Raw genomic sequence first — 21,941 nt, 5'->3', positions numbered from 1 at the left:
TGGATGGTCTTCTACACCCATCCCTGTGGCTCTGATGCCTTTTAGCCACACCCAGAGACTCACCATCTTTAAGTGCAAAGTAAAAGCCTGCCCAGTTCCCTCTCCTTCCATTTCAGAACATCCCCAGGCCTGGGCAGGTTCTTGTCGATCCCTTAGTTGTGCCTTGACCTGCAACTCTATACAAGACTTCTTCCTTTGGGGACTTCCCCGGTGGTTCAGTGGTTAAGCCTCTGTGCTCCCAAAGCCAGGGGCACGGGTTCAGTTCCTGGTTGGGGAACTATTAATAGATCCCACATGCTGCACTAAAGCCTTGCACAGCCAAATAAATAAACTTTAAAAAAAAAGATTTCTTGCCTTACTCACTCTCTCTAGAACCATCTCCTCACATCTTCCTACCTTCCTGATACTCCAGCTGAGTCAATATTTCCCTTGGGAAATTCTTACTGACTCTCTGCACTTTCTCGACTTGATGATTCTTTTATCAACTTTTCATTTCACTATTTTTAAAAAAGCTTCTAAGTGTGGTGTTTATGTCTGTAACTTTCTTAGGTAGTGTAGCTTTTTTCAAGGACCGCTGGCTGGAGGGCTGAGAACCTTTATACCACATTAAGATGTTTGACCTGGATCCATTTTTGCTGAGAAGCTAGTACTTTACTGATCCCACACTCTCTGAATACACAGTTTAGTAAGTGTTTTTTCTTTCTTTCTTTCTTTCTTTTTTTTTTTTGAGGTCAGCAGGTCCGCGGGCCAGGCAGGGGGAGGGGGGCAGGATTTGCTCTGCAGCATGTGGGATCTTAGTTCCCTGACCAGGGATCAAACCCGAGCCCCCTGTGATGGATGCGTGGAGTCCTAACCTCTAGTCCGCCAGGGAAGTCACCAATTTTTTTTTTTAAAGTTATCCCATGATAGGTCAATTTTGCCAAGAAAGTATATTTGGTAAGGAAAGGGTAACCATCTATTACCATCCCCCAAAGTAACAAGGGCATGATCTCAGAGTAGAGGGTGGTCTTTTAAATGTAGTACACTGAGCTTTTTGAAAAAAATGCACCCACATTCTGCATAGTTTTCTCATTTCTTTGCTTTTTCTGGGGTTTGGCCACCAGGAACTAAGAGGCTGAGGTAGAGGGCACGGACACCGTAAAGCGCTACAGGGCCATCTAGTGGCCATTTGTCATCACTGCATGTGCAAGTGACAACTATTCCAATGATTGACTCCCACGCAGGGTTTCTGGCGTGAGACTCAATCTTGGTCATTTTGTGGAATTTCTGAAATCTCACGTTACAAACGTTCCTACAACCTTGCATGCAAAATTATTGCCTCGGTAGAAATCTTAGGACTGAGTTTCCAGCATTTCAGTGGTGATTCGGAGCCCTGCTACCCAAGTCAGACAGGCGTGGGTGAGAGTTGGCTGTCTGTGTGACTTTGGGCAAGTTACTGGAACTCTCTGACTCTCTGTGTCCTCTTGCACAATGGAGATAACAGTGGACAGGACTGTTCTGAAGACTCGGGAAAGTGTGCATGTCACGTCTTTGGCACTGTTTCTGACAAGTAAACCTTTGCTATTAATTTGTTCAGTGCTTATAGAAAGACAGCATCACCCAGGTGGGGACAAAAACCCACCCAACGGGCTCAAGGAAAAGGTTCACTATGAGGAACTCAAGCATTGTCTCAGAAATCCTTCACTTCCTCTCAGTAATGTTTTATAGTTGTTGTTGGTTGTTTTTTGTTTTTCTTATATATATATATATATATATTTTTTTTTTCTTATATGTATGTATGTATATTTGGCTGTGCTGGACCTTTGTTGCTGCTCATGCTTTTCTCGGAGAGTAGGGGCTACTCTCTAGTTGTGGTGTGTGGGCTTCTCATTGCGGTGGGTTCTCTTGTTGTGGAGCACAGGCTCTAGGGGGTGCAGGCTTCGGCAGTTTTGGCACGTGGACTCAGCAGTTGCGGCTCTCAGGCTCTGGAGCACAGGCTCCATAATTGTGGCACATGGGCTTAGTTGCTCTGTGGCATGTGAGATCTTCCCGGATCAGGGATAGAACTTGTGTCTTCTGCATTGGCAGGTAGTTTCTTTATCACTGAGTCACCAAGGAAGCCCTGTGTGTTGTTTTTTTTTTTTAATTTAAATTTAAAAAAATTATATTGGGATGTAGTTTATTTACAATGTATTAGTTTCAGGTGTATAGCAGAGTAATTCAGTTACACATATACATATGTCCATTCTTTTTGCAGATTCTTTTTCCCATATAGGTTATTACAGAGTATTGAGTAGACATCCCAAGCTATATAGTAGGCTCTTGTTTATCTATTTTATATATAGTAATGTATATATGTTAATTGTTTGCCTCTGTAAAGACATTGTGTAGAACCTGATGTGAAGAACTGACTCATTGGAGAAGACCCCAATGCTGGGAAAGATTGAAGGCAGGAGGAGAAACGGATGACAGAGGATGAGATGGTTGGATGACATTACCGACTTGATGGACATGAGTTTGAGCAAGCTCCAGGAGCTGGTGATGGACAGGGAAGTCTGGTGTGCTACACTCCGTGGGGTCTCAAAGAGTCAGAGATGACAGAGCAACTGAACTGAACTGAGCTGAGCTATATATTTTCATTTTGATGCCCTTATACATGGTGCTTTTCCACATTTCACTTTAAAATTGTTGCTTTTGTGTAGAAATTCAGCTATTATATCAACCTTGTATCTAGCAAACTTGCTAAATTAACTTCTTTATTTTACAGTTTATGTTTCATTCATTTGGGCTCTCTGCACGCACAATCAGGGGAGTATTGCATACTGGTAGTTTTACTTCTGTGTATCCATACCATATGGCTTAAATATTGCCTCTCAAATGGCCTAAAGAACTGTGGTTAATATTTGTGATGAGAGCAGACACCGTCATCTCATTCTCCATCTCAGAAAGAGAGCTTTGAAAGTTACCATTACGTATTTGCTAAAGGTTTCTAGTGCATCAGATTTAATGAGACCTCTTCTGCTTTCTAGACCTTTCCAAAAGATGACTCATATAGATAAGAGCTGAGATAATGCACTTCTAACTCTTATCGGTGGTTCTCTCAGGATGGACGTGTGGGGAGAGGTTGTATGACATTGTTCTCGTTCAGTCACTAAGTCGTTGTCTAACTCTTTGTGACCCCATGGACTGCAGCACACCAGGCTTCCCTGGCCTCCGCTATCTCCCAGAGTTTGCTCAAGCTCACGTCCACTGGGTCAGTGATGCCATCCAACCATTTCATTGTCTATCACCCCTTCTCCTCCTGCCTTCAATCTTTCCCAGCATCAAGGTATTTTCCAATGAGTTGGCTGTTTGCATCAGGTGGCCAAAGTATTGGAGCTTCAGCATCAGTCCTTTCAATGAATAGTCAGGGTTGATTCCTTTAGGATGTATGCCATTACTTGTTGTTTGGCCGATAAGTCACATCAGACTCATTGTGACCCCATAGACTGCAGCCTGCCAGGCTCCTCTGTCCTTGGGATTTCCCAGGCAAGAATACTGGAGTGGGTTGCCATTTTCTTCTCCATCTGACATTACTTGCTAAGATAAAATTACTTTAGCATATGAACAATTTACCATGAACCTATATTTCTTTTGTCACTAGAAAAAAAATAAAGCCAAAGGGCAATTTAAACTAACATTACATAACAGGCATCAAAGAGTGAAATAGATCATTCTTTGATGAAGCTTTGTGAAGACATGTCCAAGAATATATTTTTCACTAAACCTTTCCCATCATCACATCCTCAGACTCTGTTTCAACTATTCCTTTCTAGTATATAACGAACTGCAGCATGTAGGGAGATCTGGTCTCTGGGCTGGACTCTGTTGGTGCCCTGCCCACTGGTACACCCACTTCCCAGCTGTTCTGGGTGTTGGCTGCTAAAAGCTCATGGCTCCATCCTTCTCTGGAGGATTCTCTTAGCTAATGGGAGCTGCCCTGCCAGGAGATGCCTGGGAGGTTACACACACAGCCCTGGTGGCCCTTGGCCAACGACTGACTAACAGGGTGGGGTTTAAAGTCTGGCTCCCTGGCCTCAGGGCAGGACAGACTCTGCAGTGTAATAAATACCCCCGAGCTCCCTGTGGGGTCGAGCTGCGGTTAGACCTCTCCTGAAAGCACGCATCTGCTCCGTTTCCTCCCTGGCTCTGTCCGGCTTCTTTCGGTTCCTCCCAGGTTCCTCCCTAGGGTCCTTCCTCGATAAATCTCTTGTACTAGAATCTCTGGCTGTCCCAGTGTGTTTCTAAGTAACCCAGCCTAAGCGTCTCAGAGTGGGCTCCGTTTGTCCAGCACCCACCTGAACCATCTGTGATTGGGGGGGTGGAGCGGGGTGCAGAGTTAGGCAGCCAGGGAAGAGCTGGGGGTGGTGTTGTGGTTGGATCAGGGGGTCCCCAGGAGGGGCAGCCATAAAGAAGCAGGAGATAAGACATCTGAGAGGGAAAGTGAGATCTGAGGTTAGGTCTGTCTGACTCTAAAGCCTGGATTTGTATGACTATGACCTTGGACTCCTCTTCACTCTCTGCCCATACTTTCTAAAGTTTTAAACAGCAGCTTCTCTAAAAACCCTAAAGGGGGTCTTCTTCATCCACGCAGCTTCTAAAGCATTGACTGCAAGTTGTATGCCAAAGAGGGCGCTGCCCCACCAGGGCTGCCCTGTGGCTGAGGAACTGGCCCACTTTGACTCAGCCCAGACACCAGACCAGCAGGTCTGCAGGGAAGCGATGGTGTTGGGACAACAGACTCTTTATACGGAAAAAAAAACCAGGATCAGCTCACTCTGTCCCATCAGACCATGAACGAATTTCAGATGCATCAAAGCTCCCACTGTGGAATGTGAAACCTTACAATTTTAGCAGAAATTTTAACAAACATATCTGGGATATCAGAATGGAGATGGACCTCTTAAATAAGATGCAAAAACTGCAGACCATTAAGGAAAAGATGGTTAAATCTGACTGTATCAAGATTAAAAGCATCTGTGTGACAGATCCCATGGTAAAGGGAAAAGTGACTGTGACCGTTTCTGACTTACTGCTGGGTAGTCAGAAATGTGGAGAAAGCCCACTCTAGAGGCTGTACTCTGCAACAGGAGAGTAGCCTCTGCGTGCCACAACTAGAGAGAGCCTGTTGGCTTTCAGAGGGCATTCAGAGGAGGAAACAATTTCTGGGCAAAAGTAACATTAGTGGAGCCTTGCAGGTGACAGGAGGGTGAGGTGGGGAATGTGGGGAAGGGCATCAGAGTCTGATGGAACAGGATTTCTTTCCTTGCTTCCTGAACAGAAAGCTTGAAGTTGGCCTCTTGACTCTGTCAGCCTTCCCGAAATTGATCTACAGCTTCGTGCTGCAACAAAGACCCAGTGCAGCTGAAAGTAATTGGTTAATTAAGTGTTGGAGAGGGTGTGAGAAAAGGGAACCCTCCTTTACTGTTGGTGGGAATGTAAGGTGGTGCAGCCACTATGAAAACCAATATGAAGTTTCCTCAAAAAACTAAAAATAGAGCTACCATAAAATCCAGAAATCCCACTCCTGGACATCTATCTGGAAAAGAAGAAAACTCTAATTCAAAAAGACACATGCACCCCAACGTTCACTACGGCACTGTTTACGATAGCCAAGACATGGAAACAATTGAAGTATCCATGGACAGATGAAAGGATAAAGAAGATGTGTTCCATGTACACAATGGAATACTACTCAGCTGTAAAAAAGAATGATATATTGCCATTTGCAGCTACATGGATGGACCTAGAGATTATCATACTATGTAAAATAAGTCAGAGAAAGACAACTATCATATGATATCAGTTATATGTGGAATCTTAAAAAATAATAAAAATGAATTTATTTACAAAACAGAAACAGACTCACAGACATAGGAAACAAGCTTATGATTACAAAGGGGAAAGTGGGGAGGGATAAATTAGGAGTTTGGGATTAACAGAAACTCACACAGGGAACTATATTCAATATCTTGTAATAACCTACAATGGAAGAGAATCTGAAAAAGAAGGGCTTCCCTGGTGGCTCAGTAGTAAAGAATCCGCCTGCCGATGTAGGAGACGTGGGTTTGATCCCTGATCTGGGAAGATTCCACATACTGTGGAGCAGCTAAGCCCAGGCGCCACAATTCCCGAGCCTGTGCTCTGGAGCCGGGGGAACTACAGCGACTGAAGCCCATGAGCCCCAGAGCCCGTGCTCTACAACAAGAAAGTTCACAGCAACGATAAGCCCACACACCACAACTAGAGGCTAGACCCCACTTGCCACAACCGGAGAAAAGCCCACGCAGCCTTGAAATCCTAGCACAGCCAGAAATAAGCATCAGTAAAAAGTTTTTTAAAAGAATCTGTGAAGGAATGTATGTTTCGCTTTGCCGTACACCTGAAATTAACACAACATTGTAAACCAACTGTCCTTCAATAAAGGAGGTTTCTGTTGGCATCGCGGAGCCATGAGACCAGCACTCGGCTGCCCAGCTCCGGACTTCCAGTTACATGAGAAGAATAAGACCTCTACTTGGCTAAGCCATTGTAAGCTGAGCTTTCTGTTATACGGAGCCAAACCGATTCCTAGTTTATTCAAGGCCTGAGAGAGCAAGATATGTTAAGCTGGGGAGCTCCAAGTGGTTTAGGGGACTCGAGAAAGGGGGGCTGTAGAGATGATGAGGCGGGAGACGTGTTCAGGGACCGGATCACAAAGGGCCTTTGAAGTCTTGCCTAGGGATTTGGGCTTTATCCTGGAGGCTTTTGTTCCTTAAACCTGGATAATGTATAAATGGACTCTTTTTAAAAAAGGAAAACACTTTTTCCTGACCCTCCCCTTGTCACAGTATCACTAAGTGCTATTATTAAAATGTAGAAGCATAACACTAGGTGTAAACACCTTATAGAACTAGAAAACCATATTTGCAAATAAAAGTTACAGTTGTCAACAGTCTAATGCAACAGATGATGTTGCTTTTCTTTCTTTCTTTTCTTTTTTTTGGCCACATGGCATGCAGGATCTTAGTTCCCCAACCAGGGATTGAACCCGTGCCCTCTGGAAGCGTGCAGTCTTAACCACCGGATGGCCAGGGAAAGTCGCAGATGATGTTGTTCTGCTGGAACTATATTACCACTCAAAACAAAGAGGTGATGCTGGCTGCAGTGGCTCAGTTCTGCCTCTCTGACTTCTGCCACCTGTGGAGCAGTGAGTGGCAAACTGGGCTAGGGTATTTCATTGTTGATACAAGAGTTTTCAGAGCTCTATTCCACTCTGTAATGACAAGCAGCAATATTCAAATCTGGGGCTACTTTGGTATGACGCTTCACTTTTGAAGGGAGGTGCCATGGAGCAAAGCACCAGCCAATATGTAATGAGTATGTAGCATAACATAGTAATAAAGATAACGCTGTTGCAAGGCACTGAGGTTTGGGGGCTGCTACTGCAGCATAATGTACCCTATTGGTAACGCTGTCATGGAAAGAGATCATCTGGAGACACAACATATCTTTATTTTCAGTCAGTTGAGTTCAGTTCACTCCCTCAGTCATGTCCGACTCTTTGAATCCCAGCACACCAGGCCTCCCTGTCCATCACCAACTCCCGGAGTTTACTCAAACTCATGTCCATCGTGTTTAAGTTTATATTATTATAACCAAATAGCAAAGTGATCATAAACATGGACTTCCCTGGCAATCCAGTGGTTAAGACGCCACGCTTCCAATGCAGGGGGCACAGTTTCGATCCTTGGTTTTGGAACTAAGATGCCACTTGCTATGTGGCCAAAAAAAAAAAAAAAAAGAAAAATAGCCTGGCTAAGCGTGGGGGGGGGGGGAAGGTCATAAACATAATATTGTGATTATGTAAGAAAATGTCCTTGTCCTTAGGAGATATATTTTGAAGTGTATAGGAGTAAAATGTTTTCACATCTACAATGTATTTTCAAATAGCTCAGCAAAAGTGAAACAGAACGATAGGGCAGAAGGTTAACAATTTCGATTCTAAATAAAAGCTGTGTAGACTCTTCCCTGTGGACTTGAGATTTAGAAGGCAAATTATCAGAGACCGCTCAGGGAGCACCAAGAATACATCATTAGCTCTTGGTTTCAGAAGCTGTAGATCAATTTCGGGAAGGCTGACAGAGAGTCAAGAGACCAACTTCAGGCTTTCTGTCCCAGAAGCAGGCAAATAAATCCTGTTCCATCAGGCTAGATGCCCTCCCCACGTTCCCTTCCTCATCCTCCTGTCACCTACAAGGTTCCACTAATGCTCCCTTCGCCCAGAAATTGCCTCCTCCTCTGAATGCCTGCAGAAAGCTCTCCACATCTTTCCACTGTATCTCAACGCAGTTCTACACCTACATGGTGTGAATGAAAGAAGGAAGATGAGGTGGTGGTCACAGCAGCCTAGTGCTTCTAAGCTCAGAGTCTCGCACATAGCGTAGTACGTAGTAAGGCCACCATCGTTGTCATCACCCCTAATTAATCCTTCGGGTACATCAGCCAAAGTCTCTGCCTTCATATAATTTGCATTCTAAAAAAAGAAAAAAATGTGTATGAATTTGTCTGTGTCTTATAACATGTACTATATTGGGTCATCGCTTTTATTGAGAAAAGTATTTCTTAGATTATCACTTTGTGGTATGTGTCCTGAATACAGGAGTCCAAGTTTAGGACCTGATTCTAGTCCTGCCTTCACCATGAAGTTGCCGTATGTCTTGATGATTCCCTTTCCCTCTGTAGACCTTACCTTCCTCAACTTCCTCTCTAATCCAATAGGATTAGGGTCTTTATTAGAACTTGAAGGGTTTTGATTAAATTAACCACCCCGTAGGGTGCTGTTCTTGTTTCTAGCACTAGGGGGCGATCAGAACATTGGAACGCGTTTTGCTTTTATAGTTCGGGCTGTTAGATGTAGGGGTTGATGCAGGCAGATGATTGCTCTCTGCTTTAGTTCCCCAACCTCTTCTGAAACCTTAAGCCCCCAAACCTGAACCTTCTACCAGGCTGGCTAGAGACTCAGACCTCCATGAAAGGGAACAGGGCTAAATCGCCCATAAATCTTGGATCTATCGCTTTTCTGTCTGTCACGAATCCTGCATGTGGTTGGAGGGAAGGCATGTGGGTGACAAATGCCCTGTGAACGACTAATGGACCACCAGAAGAAGGAGCACTGAGATGTAGACTGAGATTTCGTTTGGAAGAGAAAACAGTTTGGCAACACTATCTTGCTGTGATATCCCAATGAGACCAGCATGTGATGGGAAGGTCCATGGAGGCCGTGCATACAGAAGGAGAGCCAGGGGCCATATGCAAGGAGACCTATGATGAAGGCCCAGCTCATCCAATGGTCAGCATGCTCCAAAGCCATTAAGAGGTAGGAGAGCATGCACTCAACTTTGCCCTTGACCTTCAGAACTTTGCTTGGAATTTTCACATCCAGGTACACAATGTAGGGCTTCCCCGGTGGCTCAGTGGTGAAGAATCCGCCTGCAATGCGGGAGCTGCAGGTTTTATCCCTGGGTCTGGAAAATCCCCTAGAGGAGGGCATGGCAACCCACTCCAGTATTCTTGCCTGGAGAATCCCATGGACAGAGGAGCCTGGCGGACTACGGCCCCATAGGGTAGCAAAGAGTCAGACACGACTGAAACGACTGAGCGTGCACACAGTGTGACTGCGTTTAGGCACAAAGAGAAGGTTCCTCTAAGGGAATCTGGAATGAACTAGGGCTTCATTCCTGAAAGATGGCTCCATTGTGCGATGTAGCCACCATCCATTTAAAAATGGGTTCAAGTCCGCGTGTCCTGTTAGTGTTACTGGAATAGAAGCCAGGAGACCTGAGTTCTGTTCTTGGCCTTACCCTTTGTTAATCGAGTGACTAAGCGTCTCAGAACCTCAGTCTCCCCACCAATACAATGGGGATTATTAGACCTGCTTTACCTATCTCAGATTACGAAGGCCAAATCAGACAGGTCACATACCTGAAAATACATTGCAAATGGCAAATACACCATACGACTCCAAGGGAACATGATATGGATTTTTGCAGGGACCTTCGGAGAACATATTTATCATCTTTTTTTGTTCTTCTTTGTACTTTAAAAAATTTGTATACAGTATTCAAAGGTTACTTTCCATTTACATTTATTACAAAATATTGACTATATTCCTCCTGTTGTACCACACATCCTTATAATCTGTCTTACATCCAGTAGTTTGTATCTGTCTCCCTGCCCCGCCCATATACTGCCCCTCCCTGCCCCCCTCCCCCTCTAGATTTTTTTTTTCTATTTCTGCGAGCCTGCTTCTTTTTTTCCATATTCACTAGTTTGTTGTAGTTTTTAGATTCCACACGTAAGTGGCTCAAGAAATAAAACCTCCCACAAAAACAGTATCCCCTCTACGATCTCTCCCACACCATGAACCCTATCCCAAACCTGATGTCTATTATTCCTCTGGATTTCTTTATATTGTATCTATATGTATGCCCTACCAAAAAGTAGTACTGTTCTGCATGTTTGTACAACTTATTTAAATGAAATCATGCAGTGTGTCGTTACTTTTTTTACTTAACATTTATAAAACAACCAAGTTGAGGCATGTAGCTTAGTTCATTCACTTCCCCTGCTCTATGCTGCTTCATGGTGAATGAACAACATCTATCCATTCTTCTCATCATAGTCATTTTCCCCCCAGTTGTTTTTTTTTTTTTTGCTATTACAAACAATTGCTCTCTGAACATTTGGACTCACCTCCTTGTATACATAAGTAAGATTTTTTTTTTGCAGATATATGGATGTAGGCATGTGATTGAGGGGTGGTTGAACTCTGTTCCCTGATCAGGAAATTTTGTTCCCTGACCTACCTGAGCCCCCTGCGGCAGAACACAGAGTCTCTCCACCGGACCACCAGGAAAGCCCTTATTGGATGCTCATCTTTATCCTGTTTGTTCACAGATGCTCTTTAGGTCTTCCCGATACTGATCTTTGTTGATGATGTGTTGTGAAAATCTTCCCGTCTGTGGTTCGTGTCTTCCTTTTTTAATAGTGTCTTTTGTTGAACAGAAGATTAAAGTTTAATTTGTCTCTCTTTTCCTTTATGGTGTGACTTGTTTAAGATATCTTTTCCTACTCCAAAGTCAAAACAACGTTCGCCTTTTGAAGTTTTGCTTTTCAAGTTGAGCAATTTAATCTCCTTGAGATGGATTTGGGGGGACGCGGTGGTACAGGGATTTCCTCCCCTCTTTTCTCTCTGGATAACAGATTGTCTGTTCACCAGATGTTCAATAATCAATGACAATCAGCTAATGTCATTCCCCTACTGAAAACCCTCCACGACTCTCCATGCCACAAGAAGAGGCCCCAGATTCCTTGTTTCAGCCTGCAAGGTCGTTCACGAACTCTGCCTCAAAATTCCTGCCCTCACCTCTCACCATTCTGTGCTCCAGAACATGGACCAGGCTCTCTATTACTTCGGGCATTCACTGGTTTTTTTTCTTACTACCTAGCGAGTCCATATACTTCTGGTCTCAGTTAATACTAGTTGTAGTAGGTTGAATGGTACTCTCCCCCAAAAGTACATCTACCCAGGATCTGTAAGTATGGTCTTATTTGGAAAAAGGGTCTTTGGGAGTGTAATTAAGGATCTCAAGATGAGATCATCCTGAATTACCTGAAGTAAAGGGTCAGTCGCTCAGTCATGTCCAACTCTCTTCACCTCCGTGGACTGTGGCCCACAGGCTCTTCTGTCCATGGAATTCTCCAGGTAAGAATACTGGATTGGATAGCCATTCCCTTCTTCAGGGGATCTTCCAGATCCAGGGATCGAACCTGGTCTCCTGCATGGCAGGCAGTTTCTTTACTGTCTGAGCCACCAGGATTACCTGCTGGACCCTAAATCCAATGACAGATTCCTCCTAAGAGACAGAAGATGAAAAGACAGAGAGGAAGGCCATGTGAAAACAGGCAGAGCTGGAGTGAAGTGGCCACAAGCCAAGGAACTCGGGCAAACACCAGAGCCTGGTGAGCTGAGGAAGGATACTTCCCCGAGAGTCTTTGGAGGGCACATGGTCCTTGGGAACACATCAGTGCCAGACATCTGACCTCCAGAACTGTGAGAGACTGCATTTCTGTTGTGATGAGCCCCCTGAGTTTGTGGGAGTTTGTCCCGGCAGCCCTAGGAGATTCATACGGACGGGAAGCTGGAGTTAGGGGGAGCCGGAGAGGCTGATGGATGGGGAGCCCAGACTGGGGTACTGGAGAGGTGGGTGGTTGGATGCGGCCTGTCTGAAACTCCCAACCAGGAGGCAAGGCCACTTCCTCACGTCTAGGAAGGGGGGCGATGACCACAGAGAGGGTGGAAGTGACAGGGCCACAGTGGAAGGACCCTTGACTCCCAATAAAATGAATGAATCCACTCCAGACCCCTTGAGATACCTCATCTACAAAGGAGAGAGGCAGGAGGGATCCCAGGGAGACCCAGGGATCCCCGGGCAGTGAGGGAGTGGACGCCTGAGCCACCGCAGTGGCTGGAGAGCGGCAGACAGGTCTCACCGAGAGACTAAGGGCTAAGCAGCGTGTGACTAACAGCAGGATGGGTAAGGTCTAACCCCAGCCCTGCAGCGGTGCAGGGGTGGATGCCCGCAGGCTAAAGGGCAGTTCCAGGACGGGGCAGTGGGCGGCTTCCTGTGTCTCTGAGCTTCTTTGATCCCTGGGCCACTTGGGTGGAGACAGAGCCTTGGGCACCGACAGGGTCATGTCTGTTTAAACAAAACTAAACACTGGACGTAAATCATTAACTCACTGAAGAAACAAACAGGAGTGTCGGCCACCCCAGGGTCGCCTGGACGTGAAGAAGCCCCACTTATCAGAAGTCTGCCACTCAAGGTTCCCACAGGCGGGTGTGAGCATTTGCCAAGCATCTTCTCCACAAAGGAGTCCCAGAGCGGGTGCTGTGCGGACCGAGGCACGGACAGTCAGAGCCGGCCATTGGTTCAGAGATGGGGCACCAGAGCTCACGGCCGCCACAGGCGTGTGTCCACGTGCCATCACAGTGCCCTCCGCGAGCGATCGCGTCTCATCGAATCCTCACGCCCACCCTCTGAGGCAGGCGATGATTGCCCGCCCATATCCCACAGGCCAGGAGACCCAAGCCCAGAGAGGCAGTGAACTTGGCCTGGCCACACAGCTTGTCAGTGGTGGGGAAACAAACAGAACTGGTTCTAGCCAACAGGGGAATGAATTCAGGTTCAGGGTATGTTTAGGCGCCTAAGGACAGAGCTGGGCCTCTTAAAAGACAGGAGCCATGACCAGCAAAGCCTTCGGGAAGCTACTGTCCTCTTCTCCCTGTTTTTCTGGGATTACATGTCTCTCAACTGTATTTCTAATTGAATATTAATTTTATTCTTCCCTCTGTTTGGGGGTTAAGAGCAAGAGTGAGGACATCAGAGTTGGGTCCAGTACTGGCTTCACCGTTTATTACCTCTGCGACCTCAGGCACGCACACCACTCGCGCCGCACCCCCCCACCAGCCTGGCCCCGCTACATGGGGAGGCTGTGGTTCCCATGGAGCGATCAAAGGTGATAACACGTGCAAATTCCTTGGCAGAAAGCCTGGCACATAACAGATGCTCAGCAAACAGAAGATGCTGTTATCATCTCGTGTGGTAGGAAGTAGCCTCCCCAGCCCTCCCAGATCCAACACTGCCTGTGAGTTCAGTAGCTCCTGGTCCTGAGTTCAGCCAGGGAACCAACTATTACAAGGGAGGGTGGTGATGATGGTTTAGTCACCAAGTTGTGTCCAGGTCTTTTGTGACCCCATGGACTGTAGCCCACCAGGCTCCTCTGTCTGTGCGATTCTCCAGGCAAGAATACTGGAGTGGGTTGCCATGCCCTCCTCCAGGGGAATCTTCCCAACCTAGGCATCGAACTTGGGTCTCCTGCATTGCAGGCGGACTCTTCACTGAGTGAGCCACCAGGAAGCCCGCAAGGGAGGGTGTTTTTGTTCAAACACAGTCTCAAGTGAGTGGAGATGAGAAGCCGGGCGGCCTAGTCAAAAGGTTCCTGTGACAGAAATTTCAACTGCAAGGTCTTGTGATCAGAAAACTGGGTGAGCAACCTTTCCAGACCCCTCCATGATGAATGCTTTGAGTGTGGATGGAGGCCAACCTGGCCAAGGAAGTAGCTGGCTGGAAACTTACAGGTGGATGCTGACCGAGAGGCTGCGGAACGTGCAGGAGAGGCAGGAAGGATGATTTGAATCTCAGGACTTGATTTTGGCATAGACTGAAGAGCCATTCATTCATTTTAGCAAATCTTTATCACGCGCCAACTGTACATAAAGCATTTTGGCAGGAATCACTGCCTAAGTGAAAGGTGTAGTCATTGTCCTCAAGGAGTTAAATGGTCCAGTAGAAGGAAATAGTAGGAGGAAGTGGACGAATGTTGTCAATATGATGGAAACTCTAAAAGGGATCTACTTTCAGTTCAGTTCAGTTCAGTTCAGTCGGTCAGTCGTGTCTGACTCTTTGCAACCCCATGAACTGCAGCACACCAGGCCTCCCTGTCCATCACCAACTCCTGGAGTCCACCCAAACCCATGTCTGTTGAGTCGGTGATGCCATCCAGCCATCTCATCCTCTGTCCCCTTCTCCTCCTGCCTTCAATCTTTCCCCGCATCAGGGTCTTTTCAAATAAGTCAGCTCTTCGCATCAGGTGGCCCAAGTATTGGAGCTTCAGCTTCAACATCAGTCCTTCCCACAAACACCCAGGACCGATCTCCTTCAGGATGGACTGGTTGGATCTCCTTGCAGTCCACGGGACTCTCAAGAGTCTTCTCCAACACCACAGTTCAAAAGCATCAATTCTTCGGTGCTCAGCTTTCTTTATAGTCCAACTCTCATATCCATACATGACTACTGGAAAAACCATAGCCTTGACTAGACGGAACTTTGTTGACAAAGTAATGTCTCTGCTTTTTAATATGCTGTCTAGGTTGGTCATAACTTTCCTTCCAAGGAGTAAGCATCTTTTAATTTCATGGCTGCAATCACCATCTGCAGTGATTATGGAGCCCCCCAAAATAAAGTCAGCCACTGTTCCCACTGTATCACCATCTATTTGCCATGAAGTGATGGGACTGGATGCCATGATCTTAGTTTTCTGAATGTTGAGCCTTAAGCCAACTTTTTCACTCTCTTTTACCTTCATCAAGAGGCTCTTTAGTTCCTCTTCACTTTCTGCCATAAGGGTGGTGTCATCTGCACATCTGAGGTTATTGATATTTCTCCCAGCAATCTTGATTCCAGCTTGTGCTTCTTCCAGCCCAGCTTTTCTCATGATGTACTCCGTATACAAGTTAAATAAGCAGGGTGACAATATACACCCTTGACGTACTCCTTTTCCTATTTGGAACCAGTCCGTTGTTCCATGTCCAGTTCTAACTGTTGCCTCCTGACCTGCATACAGGTTTCTCAAGAGGCAGGTCAGGTAGTCTGGTATTCCCATCTCTTTCAGAATTTTCCACAGTTTATTGTGACCCATACAGTCAAAGGCTTTGGCATAGTCAATAAAGCAGAAACAGATGTTTTTCTGGAAATCTCTTGCTTTTTTGATGATCCAGTGGATGTTGGCAATTTGATCTCTGGTTCCTCTGCCTTTTCTAAAACCAGGTTGAACATCTGGAAGTTCACGGTTCACATATTGCTGAAGCCTGGCTTGGAGGATTTTGAACATTACTTTACTAGTGTGTGAGATGAGTGCAATTGTGCTTTGGCACAATTTGGAGGATTCTTTGGCATTGTCTTTCTTTGTGATTGGAATGAAAACTGATCTTTTCCAGTCCTGTGGCCACTGCTGAGTTTTCCAAATTTGCTGACATATTGATTGCAGCACTTTCACAGCATCATCTTTTAGGATTTGAAATAGCTCAACTGGAATTCCATCACCTCTACTAGCTTTGTTTAGTAGTGATGCTTCCTAAGGCCCACTTGACTTCACATTCCAGGATGTCTGGCTCTTGGTGAGTGATCACACCATCATGATTATCTGGGTTGTGAAGATCTTTTTTGTATAGTTCTTCTGTGTATTCTTGCCACCTCTTCTTAATATCTTCTGCTTCTGTTAGGTCCCTACCATTTCTCTCCTTCATTCTGCTTTGGGTACCAGGAAAACACCTGTCCACACAATGTAGGGAGCAGGGGAAGGAGGAGGTGACTATGGCATCTAGTTTTGCTTTTGTGAGTCTTGCCTGCCCAGCATTCCTTCCCCTCCAGTTGTCAACCAGTCTCAGTCGATGTGGTTGGAAGGGACTGACCCTCATCTCCAGGTCCAGAGAAGAACACCTTGAGCCAGACCTAGTCGATCCATGTAGTCCACCCTCCCTGGCCATAGCGATTGGTTCACTGAGGTGTACATAAACTAGCTGTGGCCAATGAGAGTCAACCCATGACTAGTGTTGGAACTTAGAGTAAAGAAGCTCTGTCTCCACTTGGAGTATTGACAAAGTGGGTAATGTGAGCCTGGAGAAGAGGGACCCGCTCCTGTAGAAACCAGGGAAAATGATGTCATAGAAGAAAGCAGACTGAGAGCAGGAGAGAGAAGGCACCTGATAACATCCTTTGAGCCCCTGGACCCAGCTGTGTCTGAAATCAAAGTTATATCTGTCCTTGTGGTTGTGTGAATCATTAACCCCTACCCCCCACTTTTTTTTTTTTAATCTTAAGGCAGTTTGAGTTGGATTTCTGTTATCATAAGAAAAAGGATTCAATATGCCTCTCTCCCATTCCAGACTTGAAATTTTTTCCTTTATTCAAGCAAGTCTGGATAACAGTTTCTTCTGTACATTCCTGGAGTATATATGTTTGTTTTACAAAAAAAAAAAAAGACTATCTAACCATAAGTACACTCATCTATCTTTCGATGCTCTAATGACCCCCTTATCTACTATTAGTCTTTCTTGGTCAAGTAGGTATGTGATTACATTTCCACCTCAATTAGATATGGCATCCTGAAAAGAGCTTCCCCTGTGGTCAGAGGTGCAGCCCACACATACAGCTATCTGCGTGTGGTGTGTGTGTTAGTCACTTAGTTGTGTCTGGCTCTTTGCAACTGTTTGGACTGTAGCTGTCAGGCTCCTCTGTGCATGGGATTCTCCAGGCAAGAATACTGGAGTGAGTTGCCATGCCTGCCTCCAGAGGATCTTCTCAACCCAGGGATCCAAACCCGGTTTCCTGTATTGCAGGCAGATTCTTTACTGTTCTGAGCCTCCAGGGAAGCTCAGCTATCACCATACAGTTCAGCGTTTTCACTTCCCAGATACTGCGTTTCTTCTTCTTTCTCTATCTCAATCGTGAGAAGCAATAGTTTTACAACCTGATCCAATCAACATTTGCTTTGTCACTCTTCTCTCCGTTGTCTTTTGGGCCAAAAATGTATTTATTTTGGGACCTGGAGGTATATTTATTTGGCCCCATGCAGCAATATAAATATTTTAAATCTATTGTAAACATTTAAAAATCAGCAGACACTACAGACACATTTGGAATTTTGCTTCTTTCTTACAACTCAGAAGATCTGTGAACCCTGGGCCCATGTACCCCAGAGCGATGATACTCGGGAGTGGCCTGGACCTACCGTGTGTTCCCAGGCCACCGCTCCGAAGGGTGTTCCTGTTTGAGGCTCCTCTGCCGTTTACCTTCTTGTGTGCTTAGTCGCTTAGTCATGTCCGACTCTTTGCAACCCCATGGACTGCAGCCCGCCAGGCTCCTCTGTCCATGGGGATTCTCCAGGCAAGAATACTGGAGTGGGTTGCCACGCCCTCCTCTAGGGGATCTTCCTGACCCAGGGATCGAACCCAGGTCTCCCGCATTGCAGACAGATTCTTCACTGCCTGAGCCACCCGGGGAAGCCCAATTCCCTTCTTCCTTGCTGGTTATTTTTGCTCACACCTGGCCCACCCCACTCAGCCACATTCCCTCCCTGGCCCCTGGAGCGTTGTTTGAGTTTGTGACTCCTGGTTGGGTGGCCACTGCACATCAGGGACGGGTTGGAGCAGGGTTTCAACCACTGATGAATCGGGGCCAGCCTGGCCTTCCGCCTCGAGGCTCAAAGTAGATGGAGATTGATGGTGCACTTCAAAGGCAGAAGAGACACTTCTAAGAGTTTTGAAAGAACTGCCGCTACTTGTCTGTGTAACATCTATTGTACCTTTCAAGAGAATTATATGATCTTTAAATACAATAAATTAAAAGTTTCCAGAAATAGACATAAAGACTGTGGAAGAACGCTAGCATGTCTTCGGTTTGAGTCTCCTTAAAGAAACAAGATGGAATTCAAACTCTGAAGTTTACTTTGTGAAGGAAAGCGGCCTTGGTTGTAATCCTGTGTGACTTCTCTGACTCTCCCTTTGTGGTGCTTGTGGTGTTGTGTTAAGTCGAGTCAGTCGTGTCTGACTCTTTGCAACCCCATGGACTATAGCCCACCAGGCTCCTCTGTCCATAGGACTCTCCAGGCAAGAATACTGGAGTGGGTTGCCCTGCCTTCCTTAGGGGATCTTCAGGACCCAGGGATTAAACCCATGTCTCTTAGGTCTCTTACGTTGGCAGGTGGGTTCTTTACCACTAGCATCACCTGGGAAGCTCCAATATTTGTGAAGGGAACAAATTCAATATATATGAAGGGTATACAGGTAACCATATACCTCCCTCCTTTCCCTGCCTCCCAGTCACCCATTGGCCACCATTCATTTCTTTTTTTTTAGTTCTACCACTTTATTGCTACCAACCCATCTCTCTCCACCCTCGTGCACACATGCTCAGTCATGTAATCCCATGGACTTCAGCCCGCCAGACTCCTCTGTCCATGGACTTTTCCAGGTAAGAATACTGGAGTGGGTTGCCATTTCCTTCTCCACACCATTCATTTCTTATAGCTCCTTCCACACATAGTTCATGTTTGCAAGCCTTCACAGATCTGTTGCCTCCTCATCACTCCCCTCCATTGTAGAATACCACATGCACATCCTTTTCACTGAGCAGTGTATGTTGGAGATCGGTCTATGTAAGTTCATAGGGTGCTGCTTCATTCTTTTTTTTTCCTTTTTCACTGCTTTGCTTGAGGCCTTATTTATTCTTTTGGCTGAGGCGGGTCTTAGTTGTGGACGTGGGGTCCGTGTTGTGTCATGCAGGATCTTTAGCTGAGGTGCACAGGCTCCCTAGTTGTGGCTCATGGGCCCCGGAGCTTGCAGACTTTGGTAGTTGTAGGGTGCAGGCTTAGCTGTTCCACTCGTTTCTGGGATCTTAGTTCCCTGACCAGGGATCAAACCCTGCACTGCAAGGCAGATTGTTAACCACTGGCCCACCAGGGAAGTCCTTATTGCATTCTTTTTAGTGACTATTTATATGTGTTTCATTATGTATTATATAGAGGTATCATAAAATTATTTAATGAATTCCCTTTTAGGCATATAGACTATTTCCTGTCTTTTGTTATCAAGAACAATATGGCTGTGAATATCCATGTCTATTTTGATTTAGCACAGATAACAGTGTCTTTAGGTACTAAAGCATACGTTTTACTGATCTCACACCCGTGAACTTCACTATTTGATCATGGCAATAGAACACTGATGGCAGAAAACTTCCTGAAGCTTTGTGTGGTTTCTGGCCTACGTTAGCGAGATTCGCTCAAGGTCCGGCAGCTTTCGCTGACGCTGATGCAGCCGTGCTCCGTTCCTTTCATCCGAGCTGTGTCCAAGAGAAAGGACCAAGATAAGTTATACTCGGGGTGACTGGGATGTGTCTTGATAGTGAATGTGCATTGCTTCAGTTCCCACCTATCAGCCCTTGTTCCAGGCCTTTAAGTCTTCCTTCTTATTTGAAGTTATTTTCTATCTCCCCTCACTGTCCGGCAGATTTTGGTGAAGTTTCATTACTCACTGAACACTTCCATTTCTAGACAGGTTTACTGCTGAGAGATGAATCATGTTACTTCCCAGATGGTGCTAGCGGTAAAGAACTCAACTGCCAATGCAGGAGACACAAGAGATGAGGGTTCGATCTCTGGGTCAAGAAGATCCCCTGGAGTAGGAAATGGCAACCCACTCCTGTATTCTTGCCTGGAGAATCCCATGGACAGAGGACCCTGGCAGGCTACAGTCCATAGGGCTGCAGAGCTGGACACTACTGAAGTGAGCTGGTGCACGCACGTGCGTGCACACACACACACACACACACACACACACCCTTTGTGTTGCTGACCTGTGTCTTATTAACCACACCTTTTTAAAAGCAGATTTAAAAAAAAATCTAAACTGGTTTCTTTTTTGATCCTTGACGGGATCTTAATCACAGTCCCTGAGGGAATGACTGTTGCTCTTTTCCATGTTCAGAATTTATTTTGGTCCCATGAAGCCCAGTGCTCCTAAACAGCTGTTAACAAGCTGCCCCACATATCTGCAAAATGAGAGGGATACACAACAGTGAGCTTATCACTCATTCATTTAGTCATTAATTCATGCAAGAAATATTTATATTGAGTGCCGACTCTGGGCCAGGCAGCCTCAGCCTAAGTCAGTGAATAAGACAAGATCCTAGCCATTATAGAGTTTGCTCTCTGGCATGTGTGTTTATGGGGCATGAAGGAGAGACAAAAATAAATCAGCAAATTATTTAGTATGTTAGGAGGTGATAAGTGCTAAGGGTGGGGGTGGGGTGGGCAGACCAAAGGAGGTTGGGAGAGGGGGACGGGGGCACTCTGCTGTTTTAAACAGAGTATCCTGAGTAAGTGTTGCTGAGGGTGTGAGATTTGAACTTAGACTTCAAAGAACACAGAACAGTCTTACACAGTATCCTGTGTGTTATATGTGTGTTTGCCTGAAGAAAAAAACCACTGATGATTTTGTAACATTTATCTTACAACTGTACTGAGATATACTGCACATACCATTAAATTCACCCTTTTAAAGTATGCAATTAAAAAAAAAGTGTGCAATTCAGTAGCTTTTAATACATTTACAGAGTTGTGCAACCATCACAAAATTATCTAATCTCAGAACATTTTCATCACCCCCAAAATAAACCCATTAGACATTGCTACCCATTTTCACCTACCCCCTAGTTCCTGGTAACTACTAATCTATTTTCTATCTCTGTAGATTTTGCCAATTCTCGGCATTTCATATAAATGGGATCATGTACCACGTGGTCCTATGTGTCCAGCTTCTTTCACTTAGCACTGAAAACCTTGCTTTCAAGGTTCATCCATCTTGTAGCATGCATCACTACTTCATCCCTTGAAGGCTAATATGCCACTGTATGGATATATCACTTTTGTTCATCCATTTATCACCTGATGGGCTGCAGTGACTGACCACCCCGATAAGGATTGGAGGGAGACCATTGTCAGGCCTGATGTTGCCCAGTCCAGTAAGCACCAGTGAGGCTTGGTTCTGAAGAAACTAAAATGCCACCATCTTCAGAACCCTGCTTTCCCACCTGCTCCGCTCCTGAGCAGTAGCTCCAGGTGGTCCAAATTCAGCAACACAGACCTGTGGGTTTTTTTTTCAAGTGTATTTGCTACTCCATATTTTGAAAGTTTTTTTTTTTTTTTTTTCCTACTTTAAATTGTAACCTTGGTAAATTGTTTACCCAAGACAATTCTCAATGAGTTTTCTTTTTAATATTTTGGGTGTGGTAGCAAGTAGAAGCAGCAGCCCATCCCAATCAAATATTCGCAACTATGTGAACAAAGCCATTCTGGTCAGAGAGGGAACACTCCACGGAGGAACTGGGAATTGAATCTGGATTTCGAAGGAAGGTTCGATTCTCAGAGGAATAGAAGAGGAAGAAAAAGGCATGTTCCAAAGAAAATCCAAAGTTTCTTTTCTGGGTGACTGGGAACCCCTGAATCCTGGAGCTCATGTCTTAGGTACGTTAATTTGGTAG

The 21,941-nt window shown here is 45.5% G+C and overlaps 1 protein-coding gene across 1 annotated transcript in view; it reads left to right on the top strand.

Moving 5' to 3' along the window:
* Positions 1-21,941, top strand: part of ZNRF3 (zinc and ring finger 3) — a 168,265-nt gene that overhangs the window by 711 nt on the left and 145,613 nt on the right. The window lies entirely within an intron of this gene.

Source organism: Dama dama, chromosome 5, assembly GCF_033118175.1.
Source record: "Dama dama isolate Ldn47 chromosome 5, ASM3311817v1, whole genome shotgun sequence".
Lineage (NCBI taxonomy): Eukaryota > Metazoa > Chordata > Mammalia > Artiodactyla > Cervidae > Dama > Dama dama.
This window is presented reverse-complemented; position numbering and strand designations above follow the sequence as displayed.